We start from the raw sequence: 14800 nt of genomic DNA, 5'->3' as shown, positions 1-14800 counted from the left end.
TTTACAAATGGAAAAATTACTTTTATTGTGTTAAAATATTCCTTGAGGAGTTAGCAATTATTTGTATGGAAAGTCCAGGGAACAGAGTTAAACTGTATTAGCCCTGCCCTTGATTGCAGTATTTAGGAATTGCACACAAAACATCATTTCCTAAAGTAGGCTACAGAAGGTTTATGAGGCTATAAATGGAAGGACTTCTCTCTGCCTGACCAGCTGCTCCCATGACACTACAAGACCTAGATGCAAAGATAGACATTTTTACTCTTTTGAACTTAAATCTTGACAACAGTTTGAATGCTTTTTCCCATGTACATCAGTTCAAAGGCTTTGTTAATTTGGTTGAAAGAGATTGTGAGTTACAATTTAATCAACTTTTATCTTTTTAGACATACATTGGGACACCAGTTTTGGGATATTTTCTACACTCTTCCATCCTCCAAAGGCCATGCCTTCCCACGTGCAGCCAGCTGGACTGGACAAGTGGAGATTTCTTTACCTGAAGCAGCTTCTCTGACCACCTTGTTGGCACCCCAGCCTTTGTGGCATGCCTCCAGCACTGCTGCCATGACCTCACATTACCAATACACTCAAAGGAATAGTCCCCTCCATCAGTCATCTCAACAAGCATTTTCTGGATGGGTTTATTGATGTCTTGGGGGTTAATATATTCAGAGGTTCCAAATTCCTTGGCCCTTGCAAATTTATCTTTATTGATGTCTACACCAATGATCTGGGAGGCATCTGTCACCTTACAGACCATGAAAACTGCCAGTCCAACTCCTCCCAGGCCAAAGACAGCATAAGTAGAGCCAAGCTCCACTTTGGCAGTGTTTACAGTAGCACAGTGACCTGTAGAAATGCCACATCCTAGCATGCAGACTTTATTCAGGGGTGGTAAGGGATCTATTTTTGCAACAGAGATATTGGCCATGACTGTGTATTCAGGAAAAAAAAATGCTGTTTCCCATGTATTGTAAAGGTCTTTCCTTTGTAAGTAAACCTACCAGTACCATCTGGCATTAATCCTTTCCCTTGAGTGGCTCTTATCTTTTGGCAAAGTTTCATTCTAGGATTTAGACAAAACTTGCATTCTCCACACTGAGGGATGTAAAATAGGATGACAGTATCACCTGCTTTCAGCTTAGTAACTCTTTCACCTACACTCTCCACAGCCCCAGTACCTTCATGTCCCAAGATTACTGGAAAACACCCCTCTGGATTAGCCCCACTCAGGGTATAAGCATCCATGTGACAAACAATGGTGGCAATAATCATAAGTTAAACTTCATGAGCCTTAGGAGGTGCCACCTCTATCTCCTTATGGAGAGAAGCTTTCCAGCCTCCTAGGCAACCATAGCCTTTGCACTTGATAACCTTGTTCACCATGTCCAGGTATTAAGGCCAGCACTAGACTGATGTCTGGGGTGGACCATGAGAGGATGTGGTGTGGCTTCTCATAGGTTTTAATTCAGCTCATGGCATTGATTTTTATGTATGCATGTGTGTGTATGTGTGTGTACATGCATGTGATATGGAGGAATCCTAATATATTATTTCCATTATGCAATTTGGGGAATATTTATTGAAGGAAAGAATGATCCCTATCATTTCATTCTTATTAAGTTACTGATTCACCTTTGTAAATGCATCATCCTGATCCAGAGTGTAGGAAAATTAATGCTCATATCACTCCAATTTTAGTATATCTGTTGAGATGCAAGCAAATTCAGAAATGAAGTGAAACACAATAATATTAAATATGGGTAATAACTTCTAACATCACATTGATAAATGGGCAAATAATATTTCAGTTGGAACTCTATTTCCACCTAAAACATGTAGAAATATGTAAAATATGTAAAATATGTAGAAAACTTGCAACTTGTTCCATTTACCCTTTCTGTCTTGCTGTATACTATTACTTTGTTTTAAGCAGCTACTTGTATTTTAAAGACATTAGTATTAAAATAGTCTATCATTCACTGTTATTTACCATTCCTGACACTCTTACCTGTTCCTGAAGTTCTGAGTTTCTCCCCTTTCAACCTAAAGAATATCCTATTAAAATTTCTTCTGGTTTAGGACTACTGGCAATTAGCTCTCTTTGTTTTCCTTTATATACTCTATTTCTCCTTCATTACTTATAGATATTTTTGCTGAATATAAAAATCTGGTTGACTTAACATTTTCTTTTGATATCTCAAAGATACTATCCACTGTCTTTGGCCTCCATAGTTTTGGATAAATTCTATGATAATTTTAACCATTGTTCTTTGTAAGTATGTAGGACATCCTGTTCTCAAGTTTTTCTCTTAATGCTTGGTTTTTCATTAGTTTAACTATAATGTGTCTTGGAATGCTTTGCTTCTTTTTGAATTTGCCTTTCACCAAACTTGGGAACTTTCATCCATTATTATTTCAAATATTTTTTGTTTTATTTCCTTTCCTTTTCATTTGGGACCACAGTTATACATCTCCTAAATTTTTATATATTGGTGTATGTCTCTGTGTCTCTGTTCAGTTTTATTTTTAATCTATTTTCTCTCTCTTTTTCAGATTGGGTAATTTCTATTCATTGACCTTCAGTTTCACTGAATCTTTCCTCTATCATCTCCATTCTACCATTAAGTTCAACTAGTGAACTTTTAATTTCAAATACTGTATTCCTTGCTTCTAAAATTTCCATCTAGTTGATTTTTTAAAAATATTCTATTTTATTGGAGCTACTTCTAATTTTTTCATTCATTACAAGTGTACTTTCCTTTGCCTCACTTAGCATATTCATATTAGTTACTTTAAAGTCATTGTTTGATAATTTCCACTTCTGGTCATCTCAGGGTTGGGCTTTGCTGATTGTCTCCTTGGAAAAGGCTCATATTTCTTGATTCTTTGTATGTAACAATTTTAGGTTGCATACTGAACACTGCAAATGTGCTGGTAGACTCTAGATTCTTCTATATTCTTCAGAACAATGTTGATATTTTGCTTTTTCAGTCAATTAATTTGGTCAAATTCAAATCACAGATTTTGGCTCATCTATGGTGGATGGCATCTCAAATCTCAGTTCAGTTATTTATATTTAGATGATCAATTGGAAGTCTTTCCCTAGTGCCAGGATCAGGCAGAGATGAGGGCAGAGTTTACACACACAATTTGAGGATCCCCTTCTCTGGTTCTCTTCTTCCCAGGATTTCCTCCCACTTGCCAGCATCCTTGGTTGTTGGCTCCATTCCATGATTCTCCACAAAAGAAAGATGGTAAACTTTCTACCAGAATATCAAAATTTCAGCCACTCCTCATTTAACAAGACTATAAAAACAAGAAAAAGCATTCTGTGAGACTAGCTTTTTTTCTAATGGCAAATTCCAGAATTTGCCTACCTTGTTTTGTCTCCAGACTGCTCAAGATGATTTCTTTGTTATTTTGTCCAGAGTTTATAGTTGTTATCTGCAGATGGACTATTTGGAGCTGTTTAAAGCTTATGCTGCCATAACAGGAGCTGACCCATTTTTTTTCCCCCTATAGAATGATGAAACATCACTGTGATATGGAAGGGTCTGTGTGTGTTTGTGTTTTAACAAACTGATAGAAATCATCAATCCCTATTATTTGTTCCCTCTAAATAAGAAAGTATTCATGTTAGAGAGCTGTTCATTTATTCTGACAAATGCCATATTTTTCAACCCTTGCCTGGATCTCCTTCTTTTGGAATTGTGTAGTTAGCCTATGATAGATTTTTAATTTACAAGTTTTAATATTTATCTAAGTATTAAGTGTCATCTACTTCAAGAGGACACTTGGTATTTTTTGTATTAGCAAAAATTATTGGGGATTTAATCAAATGAACATGATGATCTAACTTTTTTATATCATGTACTGGAGGCCAAAATGCTGTAAGTATATAAAGCAATGAAAAAAGAATAAATTTGGGGAAGGTAAGAAAGAAGTGAAAATAGTTTTGTACAATGACAACATCGAGTCAGCAGAGTCAGCAGACTATCCTGATGCAGCAGTCTCCATGGTGATAATCTGTGGCGCTCTGGGGAAGAAACAGCTTCATGTTGTATAGTTAGATCTTATAGAATATTTATCGTTTTAGTAACACTTTGTTAGATTATTCAAATTGATACACTTCAAATTTGATTTAGACATCAGGATGGTCAAAAATTAGTTTGTATCTTTTCCAATTTCAGCTTTCTACCAGCTTTCAACATGTGTGAGTTTCAAGCAGATATTTATTACCATGTTTAGGAACCCTTTGACCTTAGGGTGAAAAGATATTATTCATTTAGCTTAAATCTGCAGGACTGTCATGAAACCACAAGAGAAGTTACTTATAGAGCTTAACAGAGATAAGAAAATAATCACTCATTACTCTGCCATCTAGCAGCTGTGACCTCAGTAGTGACTGTGTGTGTGTGTTTAAATTTGCTAAAGGAATGGAACAGTAAATCACCAACAATAACAGGGAGATCAATACTCTCCCTCACCTCTTTTGTGAGATCTGGAGCATGGCCTGGATCTGTCAGACTGAATTAAAGGGCTCAGGGTCTCAGAGACGATGCCAACAAATAGACCTGCCACGCTCTCTGTTAACGAAATTCCCAGATCCCTGCCACAGCCATTGTTATCTCCATAAAAGGGAGACATTTAGGGCCTGCCACCTTTTAAACGAAAGGTGGTCTGGTCATTTACAGCACAGATAACTTGCATTTCTACCCAATAAGCGTACACTAATTCAGTGATAACATTGAACAAACTCTGGGGAAAGGAGGACTCGTTGTGTTTTCCCATGACATAGGAAATGACATTTGATCAAAAAACAGATAAAGGAGGTTACGGTGAGACCAAGGAACACAGCCCACGGCATGCTTGAAAGTTTCCATCATGTGCATAATCCTTCCTTTGGCAAAGGCTAATACCTGAGGCTTTCTGGGTTCTTTTGTCTTTGCACAACAACAGCATCATGTCACGCATCTGGACAATTGTGCAGTGGGCTATCACCGGGAGGTGTTCCATCCCAGCACCAGCTGGTGATGATTTTATGGCTACCAGCATGAGGATTGATAGCTTCCATAAATTCACAACCAGCTCGGGTACCCACAGATGCCATTCTTATTCTTATCTTGAAACTTTACTAAATTTTAGCCTGAGAAATATCCTGCAGCAGTGAATTCTGAAAGCTGATTATGCACCACATAAAAAAGTTCTTTTTATCCATTTTCAAGCTGCTGGTTTTGAATTCCATCCAGTTTCTGCTCGTTCTCAAATTAAGGTGAACGGGAGTATGGTATGTAATTAGGCCAAGCTATACTACTCATTACCTTATTCACCTTAATCTTATTATCTCTGCAGACATGCTAGGTCAATTTTAGCAATATTTGAACAGAAGAAGTGGTTAATTTTAAATGAACTGAATACAACTAATAATACATTTAATTGAGGGGCAAATTCTTAATTGAAAGAAACTGTCATAGAAACTTTATTCTGTTATTAGCACTGGCAGGAGGGAAGCAGGCATTTTATAGGCACAGGGCTGGTGGGGGGTGGGGTGTCTCTGTATTTGTGAAAAGCTGTGTAGACATGGGAAAATACCCAAAGATCCTCCAGTCACTTAACTTTACTTGTAGGTAAACATGATTATAAATTTTTAGGTGTGTCATTGCGAGTAGCCCATAGGATGAGCCCATAGCAGACATCTGTAACAGATCAAATGTATGCTGTCAGCAAGTTCTAATATTTGGTGTTCTTAGAATGAAATATTAGCAAGGAAATAAATGGAAATGTTTTAGAGAACTGTAGTCTGACAGTATAACGAATGCCTATATATTTCCATAATAGAAATAGAATAGACTATGTGTTGTTCTTCTGAATATGAAAGCAATATTTTATACATAATAAGCATTGGATTTACTACATGTATTAAATACATCTAATCTAAGGTTTAATATAATTCTTCTTTTGCCTATAATACCATTTTCCATCACATGCCTGTGAATAAGCTACACTGCAAATTATCTGTGGCTTCCCAGTGTCCTAGTTTCTGCACTGGCTTGTTTCTCTATCAAGCAAGCTTCAGGGTTCCTGTAAACAGATCCTCTCTTTCTTTCTCATTCTCTTTCTCTCTCTCTCAACATTCTTTTCTGGTGTCTGTGACATAAGAGACTACAGAAATCCATGCCCCATCATTGCCCTTTGATTTTCAGGTTTGCTGATTTATCTGTTTTCTTCTATGAAATCTAACTGGTCAAATACTGGGACAGACTTCTCTCCTAGCACAGAGCCCAAATGAAGCTTCTTGTCTGGGAAACTCACCCATTAAGTCCCCTAGACCTCAGTAATGTCATCTTTTTCTTTCCTGGTTCCTGACTGTCTACTTATATATCTGACTACCTATCTTATTTTGCTCTTCAGTACCTCTGTTTGTCTGATTTCTCTCTGCTAATATACCTCTGGTCAGTGCCTGCCAGTTTTTCTGATTTCCCAAATCACAAGAGTCTTGACTCTTAGGTTGTTTCTTGGGAATGCCTAGACTTTTGACTCCCTATCTAGTCTCTGACCCACTTACTTTCCATCCATGCTGCATTACTTCAGTTGCAACCCATAGTCTTGTTTTTTCCAGGAATTATCTTTCCTTTTTCTATCTTTCGTCTTCTTTTAATGATAAAATATAGGTGCTCCTTGTGAAATATTTGGGAATTATTCATAAATGAAGAGACTCAGAACAAAAAAAAGCAAAATAATAATTCCACAAGCCAGAGACAATATTGATATTTTGACATTTTCTTTCCAAGTTTTTATGCTTTTAAGGTAATTCAAACGATGTTAAGAAGGGTTTTTTTTTTTAAATTACTATTTGCCCTTTACTTTAAAAAAAAAAAGAGGTAATGGGGATTGAACCCAGGTCCCCATACATGGGAAGCAGGTGCAACAACTGAAAGTTATTTTTTAATTCAAACATTATACCATCATAAAAACATTATACCATCATAAAAACTTTGTCACAATTTTAATGGCTGTATTGTTTCATTTTATAAATCTTCTACAGGTCACTCAATTAGCCCTATACTTATAGCATTCATGTTGTTTCTAAAAATTTTGTGTAAGTAAAATTGCAATGAATAACTTTGCATGCAAATATTTTTGGTATTTCAGACATTTTTCTTAGGCTTAATTACTCTAATTGAAATTATTGTGTCAAGAATATAAATGCTTTAAAGGTTTTTCAAACATATGAATACATAAATAGAACAGAATTAACACTGGAGCACTACTCCCACTAGATAGGTGAATGTGCTTGTATGTTTGGGGAAGGGGAGGATTGTAGATGGAGGTCATGCGGTTTTTCAGAGAAGGCCATAATACGCGGGAAACAAAGTTTATGCAAGTTCACCTCAAGACTTGATCCTGTGATAACTTATGCACCATTTTCTACTCTGTTCTTACAACTGTTTTCTGTATTCTGTACAGAATCTACAGTTATTTACATGAGCCTGGTCTGATAAGATCTGCTGAGTCATTACCTAAAGAGGAACCTAGGCTATGTTTTCTGATAAAACAAAAAACCCCAAAACAAATTTGTGCATGTCTGATTCTCCTTCATTTGTAAGTGAGGTGTAAGGTGGGTATTCTACAGGTAGAAAACCACCAATCTTGGGAGGTAATAACTGCTTTGAGGAGCCAGATTTATGAATCATCAAGGAAGAACACTCCTAGAGCGGTTGGGCATTTCCACTTATAGTGGAAACCAACTGCTGGAGAGGGACTTCTCATCCTTGCCCATGGTTCTCCCAGGGACATTCAGAATGTGTCAAGAGGTTGCCGTTAGAATTTAAAAATAAGTTCAGGCCCCTTGTGTATGCATATGGGTGGATTATGTGGTGTCATGGGGGCGGGGGGAGGATGGCGAGAGTGACACATTGAAGAACTATGTCAAAATCGTCAGGACTATTTGTTAAAAAGGGAGATTTTTAGCCACCCCTAGCTTGGTGAATAATAAACTCTGCAGATGGCTGCATTCATATGCCAGGTAATGCTTACACTCATTAATGTTTGTGAACTACTGTTCTGCATCAGTGGTTCTGATGCCTGGTTGTGCATTAGAATCACATGGGAAAGTTTTAAATCTTATGGATTCCAGACCCATCCTCTGAGATTTTCTTTTAATTGGTCTTGGTTTGGGACCCAGGCATTGGTATTTTTTAAAACTGACTGAGTGATTCTAATGTGTTGTCCGGGTTGCAATCCATTGCTCTAAGTGAATAAGCAGATTGCTTTCTAGAGGGCCATTATAGTGACTTCTTCCAGGACTTGGAGGACAGTGAAAGGAAAGATAACACTAACTAATAACTCTTCCAAGATGTCTGGGCAGAAAATACGTCCTTACATATGACACTAACTTCCATATGCTCTTCTGAGATATCTAGGGAGATAAGAAAATGCTATGAAGTCATTCAAGAATGACATTTCTGATTTGTAAATCCTAAGACAAGATTGAATATGTTTCTTTATTACAGGAGTTTGCAGAGCTCAAGTTGTAAATATCCTAGAGAAGTGGCATGCCACATTTCTCAAAACTCATTTAATTTATGTAACCTTTTTTATTCATGTAGTATCTACTAATGTCTTGCAATAACAAATCTGGAAAGCATTTGTTCTAGGAGATGTTCATATTGAGCAAATACACTGATTAATCAGAACTTGAACATTAATATTTGTGATACAATTAATCATTTTTAATATCTTTCTTTTCTTTGCATACTGATATGAAATATGAGGTTGCTGGATTATAGAAATGCAAATGTTTTACTTACATTGCAATCTTAGCATCAGAATCCCTTCCCCTACATTGGGTTGATGCAATGAGTGTAAATGTCACCTGCATGTACAAAAGAGTGTTTTGGCTCAATGGATAGATCATCTGCCTACCACATAGGAGGTCCAGGGTTCAAACCCAGGGACTCCTGACCCGTGTGATGAGCTGGCCCACGCGCAGTGCTGATGCATGCAAGGAGTGCCCTGCCACGCAGGGGTGTCCCCCACATAGAGGAGCCCCATGCACAAGGAGTGCGCCCCATAAGGAGAGTCACCCAGCACGAAAAAAGTGCAGTTTCTGCCCAGGAGTGGTGCCGCACACACAGAGAGCTGATGCAGCAAGATGATGCAACAAAAAGAGACACAAATTCTCGGTGCCACTGACAAGAATATAAGCAGACACAGAAGAACACACGGTGAATGGACAAAGAGAGCAGACAACAGGGGGTGGGAGCGGGGAAGGGGAGAGAAATAAAATAAAATAAAATCTTTTTAAAAAACCAAAAAACTAAATCTCAGAGCCTATATAAGAACTATTACACAGATGCCCCTCTCAACTCAATGAGAGAAGGGGAAAACTTTAATGGAAAAATAAATCCTTTCTGGGAAGAGATGGGAAAGGTCCTTAGGTGGTTACAACCCTTTGGAATGTAAGCATATGGTTCAGGGAAATAATTCTTTATGTTTCTTCAGATATTTCTATTTAAGGATTGCAATTCAGTCATCTACACTTAGAAAGTCCTGACCAGGCAAAAACATGAAAATAGTCACTTTTTGTAAATAACATCATTTACTATCAACTTGGAACACCCTTAATCATTCCAAATATGTTTCTCATTCAACAGTATTTTCTAGTATCAATCCTAGTAAAGTTCTCCCTCTGTGAAATGGCCATGCAGAATAACTCCAGGACATGCAGACAGGCTTGCAAAGCACCTTTTGGCATGAAAATACATAAGGAACAATAGATTGTCAACTGCCATGCAAATTATGTTTCCGTTGAGCTACACTTATACCCAGCCCTTTTCAAAGACTGCCTTTCAACATAGGAAATGGAATTGCCACAATTGTCTTTATGAAATCATCTACAATATTGACTACTTATTAAATTAAGAAAACCCACCCTTTAACCTTGTCTCTTACTGATTAAGTCCAGTGCAGTTTTCCTTGGTACCTCCCTCATGGCTTTTCAAACAAGGCTTTTCACTACATGTAGCACAATAACACCATCCACTCCCTGGACATGAAAAGGAATCCCAATTATACATCAGAATTATCTTATAATCATGTCACTTCTGTGGACCCTATCTTCAATTGTCTTGGTGAATAGAAGTGGAATTATATAATATATGTGAAAAATAGACAACCACTTCAATTTCCTCAAAACATTGGAAGCTTTCTGAGATTCTGTCATTAGATATTTTCACATTCTACTCAATCTAGATATGGATAACTACATACTCATAAATCTGAACTACTCAGGCTCTCTAGAATCTAATTTCTTGAGCAGATAGGAGAAAAATAGTTATGCTAATAATCCATTGATATTCCTGAAAAATGGTAAGTTGCAGTTGTCTTAGTTTCCTAGTGCTGCCATAACAAAGCCACCAACTGTATGACAATAGAAATTTATTTTCTCACAGCTCCAAAGGCTAGAAATCCAAAATCAAGGTGCCATAAGGGCCGTACTCCTTCTGAGGTCTCTAGGGAGGAATCTATTTCATGCCAATTTCCTGACTTCTGGCAGTGGCCAGCAATTCTTGGCATTCCTTGGCTGTGGCATAATTCTCTGATGTCACATGGCAGTCTTTCTGTGTCTGTCTGATTCTATTCTCCCCTTCTTATAAAGACAGGAGTCATATGGGATTAAGGACCCACCATACTCTGGTGTAACCTCATTTTAACTTAACTAGTTCCTTTTACAATGACTGTATTTCCAAATAAGATACCACTCACATATATCAGCACTTAGGACCTCAATGTATAGTTTGGGAGACACAATTCATAAGAATAATGATAACTTACCAATTGCCCTAATAGCATCATGATTTTTTTTTCCTTAAAGTTTTTCAGTTCTCAAGAAGATTTCATATGACATGATGCACAGTGTGAGCTTTGGACCTAAGCTACATGACTTCAAATTTTAGTTCTACCATTCTCTAGCAATGCAACATTAATAAGTATATTATTTTATCTCTTTGTCCCTAAGTTTCCTCATTAGTAAATGATGATATTATCACTTATGTTAAAGGATTGTTGTAAGAAAGAAATGAATTAAAATATATAAAGGGCTTAAAACAAAGTTAGTACTCAATAAATATTAACCATTATAAAATAGATACTGTAAGTCTAGATCATTAATTTCATTTATGATTTTACCTTTATTTGATCTGGTATCTGCAGAACTTCTTCTATAGTGTAAGATGGCATAAAACAGGGGCATAGTTTAGGGGTTTGAAATATAAATGGAAACTTGGAAAATTGGGTATCGGGCTCAATTCATTGTGTGAGAGTTAGGTAAGAGAGGGGGTAGTAAATGAATGCACGTCAGACTAGCCAAGCAGCAAGTCAGCAATAGATTTTTCTGGGAAAAGAAATGAACAGCATTTAAACAATTTTAGTTATACATCTCAAGTCAGGGCAAAGAGTTAAGCTGGCATGAGAAAGGAATCAGATACGTCAGAGGATATTAAACAAGGGAAAGTGCTGATAAATGTTGATAATGAAGAGTACTGCTGCTTCTTTTGGCTCTTATTGTCCAAATAGCACAGTTGACACTTTTTCCCCTAAATTTTCTCACAGGCATTTCAAGGATCTGGAATCTCTTCTAAGAGAATTTGGTACAGAGATCCTTTCTAATCTTATCTCCTGTAAGAAGGAAAGAATTTCCATGCCTGATCTATTTGTTCCCACTTTACTAAGTACCAATGCACTGTGATCATGAAGGCAAGCTCCACACCTGCTCTGTAGCCAATAGTTTCCCTTTACTTAATTAAAAAAAAATGTTTTTAACTGTTATGAGTTCATTCTGGAATAATTCTCAATTTTATTTTATGAGTTTGTTTATTTCTGTTTTGATATCTAGTTTGCCTTTGATCTGGCACAATTTAGGGTCCTTCTTCTCAATGATTAAGAACTCCTGTGTTTTAAAGATTTTTTTCTCTATGATGGCTTTATTTATTTTTATTAATAAGCCATGTGGGGCTGATTTATTTTTGTATTTACGTTTATTTATGGATGCCATTTCTTTCGAAATGGTGTTTTCAATTCTTGTGCCACATATATTCTGAGCATCCAATACAAATGTCTGGAAATAATCTCCAAGTTTTCTGTGTATTCTTCACTTTCTACATTACATCCTTTTAAGTAATGGAGCACACCAATTTTAAACTATTGTTCAGTTGAATAATTTAATCAGTTCAGTTTTCTCAAGTAAGAAGCTCACTATACACATAATGAAATTTATTGGCTTTGAAAAAGTGTTTAAAATGCACTAGATAATCTATTTAGTAGCTACTGTAAGCTATCTTTAGGCTTTGTATGTAAATAGCTAATGATATAAATTAGAGTTTAGAAAGTACTTAAAAATTGTATTCTGGGCTGTGGTAAGAAGAGTGTTCATTAACTTGATTTAGTTCTGATAAGGGGTGATCCATACCTGCTATACAAATGGCCAAAGGCATGGCCAGATTCTTCAGATCACTGTGACCCAGAAAACCCAGAGAGCTATGCATTGATGAAAGGACTGCAGCTGCTACCTTAAAGATAAAGTTGAGAAAGGCTCTCATCTCTGATGTAGACCACAGACACATGCTGTGCATATTTCCACAGACCAGCCACCATTCCAGCTGGTTTCTAAGTGGTGTTAAATTTAAATTGCATACTGATTAGCAACAGTATGTGTAGGAATACATGCTCTGTGTGTGAGCGCACGTGTGAGTGTGCTTGTGGGCATGTGTGAGACTCAGGGGAAAAAGGGATGGAAGAAATTACAGTACAGCTGGCCAAAGAAGTTGTATTTTCCATGACTGCTCTCATTTGAGGGATGGGATTTTACAACCACACCCACTAATGGATCTGGCCGGGCAATTTGTCGGATGCAGTTTTTCCATATCAGTTTAAACTTTGTATCTCAAAACATTTGTGCTTGCATCCTCTGGCTCTAAATAAACCTCCTATTTTCATACCTCCACCACAGCAGTTGGCCAACTGATACTTCAGAATAGCATTAGATGGCCAAATAAGTAGCACCATCTGCTGCAATTTAGAGGAATCCTCAGCAGTGCTGTGACAGCTGTCTGGTTCTGAGTCTTGAACACCAGAATTCATTTGTCAGAGAGGGGACACATATCCAGTGTCAGAATGGTCATTTTCTATAAAAGGATTGGATTTTCTAGCACTGAAATGCTCTATTTAAATGGAAGTCAGACTTCTAGAAACGATTGTCTATGCTTCAAAATACAGTCCCAAATATAAATATTGACAAAATAGTCCTTTTGAGGAATTGGATTTAAGTTCCAAACTTTCAAGTCATGCTTCGATGTATGAAAAGTCATCACACCCTTCCAAAGTGCCTACTTACATTTATTTAATATACAGTCCTTAATAAGCTTGATTATCTGGTTTGTGAGCATAGAGTATCATAGAAGCTGCAGGCTAGAATTAGGTATGGTAGGGTTAAAGGTGATTCAAACTCAAAGTTAGAAGTAACTAGAGAATGTGGTGAATTATTAGGTAGAAAATATTAAAAAGCGGGGCATGATTTTATACATAATACAATGACACATTCATTTATCAAATTTCCATTTACTAAAACCCAGGCACTTTAAATCTGGGATTAAATAGACAGTAAGACAAGACCCTTGTACTTAAGGAGTTTAAAGTTTAATCAGAAGGAATATTTCATTTATAAAATAAGTTAGATTATATAAACACCATTAGAGGAAAAGGCAATTTACACAAGAACTTGGACCAGGCCATGATAACTTCAAACAGGTCAGGAAGGATTCATTGATGTGGCATTTTAAATTGACCTTGAAACAGAATGTGTAGGATTAGAACTTACAGATATAGCTATCATGGAATTCTGTGTAAATAGATGTCAGTTTCCTCCACCCAGCCTTGGTCACAGTCAACCACTAATCTGTTGTCACTATAGATTAGATTCCTGTTTTGATTTTTTGTAATTTATATATGTATTCTAGAAACCGATATATGTGACCTATATGTTAGAGTGAAAGCCCAGAGAATTTTGGGTGGAGGCTGTGTCTGTCCTGTCCTTTGCTAGACTCCTAACACAATGACTGATACATGGTAGGGTTTCAGTATTTTTGGAATGAATGAGTGAATGCCTGTAGCTTTGGGTGTATGATGGGTGTTAGAGTTTTGCAATAATTAACAAGTGTAGCTCAGTTCCCCCTGATATGCACTGGGAAAGGCAAACCTCCTCCCTCACAAGCCTGTGTGTCTGAGGGCACAGCACTTCCCCAAGGTTGAACAAAGAAACCGCGTAGAGACAGGAGTAAAAGGAAATGGAGACCTTCACCACCTGCATATAAAAGGGAGATAAAAAAAAAAAAAAACTTTACTCCCTATAGATCAAAGGAACACTGCTCCTCTAGCATTCCAAGAAAATGTAACTCCCTAAACCACTACCCTGTAACTATACAAAGGAAAATTTTCACTTCTAGGCTTCCTATTGGCCCCTGAACCTCACTCGAACCCTCGACCCCCTCCCACTGACTATCATTTCCACATCTATGTAGTGTATAAATTCAAATGCCCCCTTTCCAGAAGTGGGCTGAACTTTCTCTTCAGACCCTGCCATGCTGGTGGGGGAGCTGAAGTCAGTTCTTCAGACCCCCTCTGTTGGGAAAGCTTCCCAATAAACTTTCTTCCTGCAGTCTCCATGTCCCAGCAAGCACCATTTTTCTCCAACAATGGGGACGTATGGGAGGTAAGGACATACCATGAAGAGCCTCTATCA

At 37.2% G+C, this 14800-nt stretch overlaps 1 pseudogene; it reads right to left on the bottom strand.

Moving 5' to 3' along the window:
• Positions 1–272: 272 nt before the first annotated feature.
• On the bottom strand, positions 273–1386 carry LOC101440554 (alcohol dehydrogenase class-3 pseudogene; annotated as a pseudogene).
• Between the last annotated feature and the right edge of the window lie 13414 nt (positions 1387–14800).

Source organism: Dasypus novemcinctus, chromosome 4, assembly GCF_030445035.2.
Source record: "Dasypus novemcinctus isolate mDasNov1 chromosome 4, mDasNov1.1.hap2, whole genome shotgun sequence".
In the NCBI taxonomy this organism is placed as follows: Eukaryota; Metazoa; Chordata; class Mammalia; order Cingulata; family Dasypodidae; genus Dasypus; species Dasypus novemcinctus.
The sequence above is the reverse complement of the archived record's forward strand: the minus strand, read 5'-3'. Positions and strand labels throughout refer to the sequence as shown.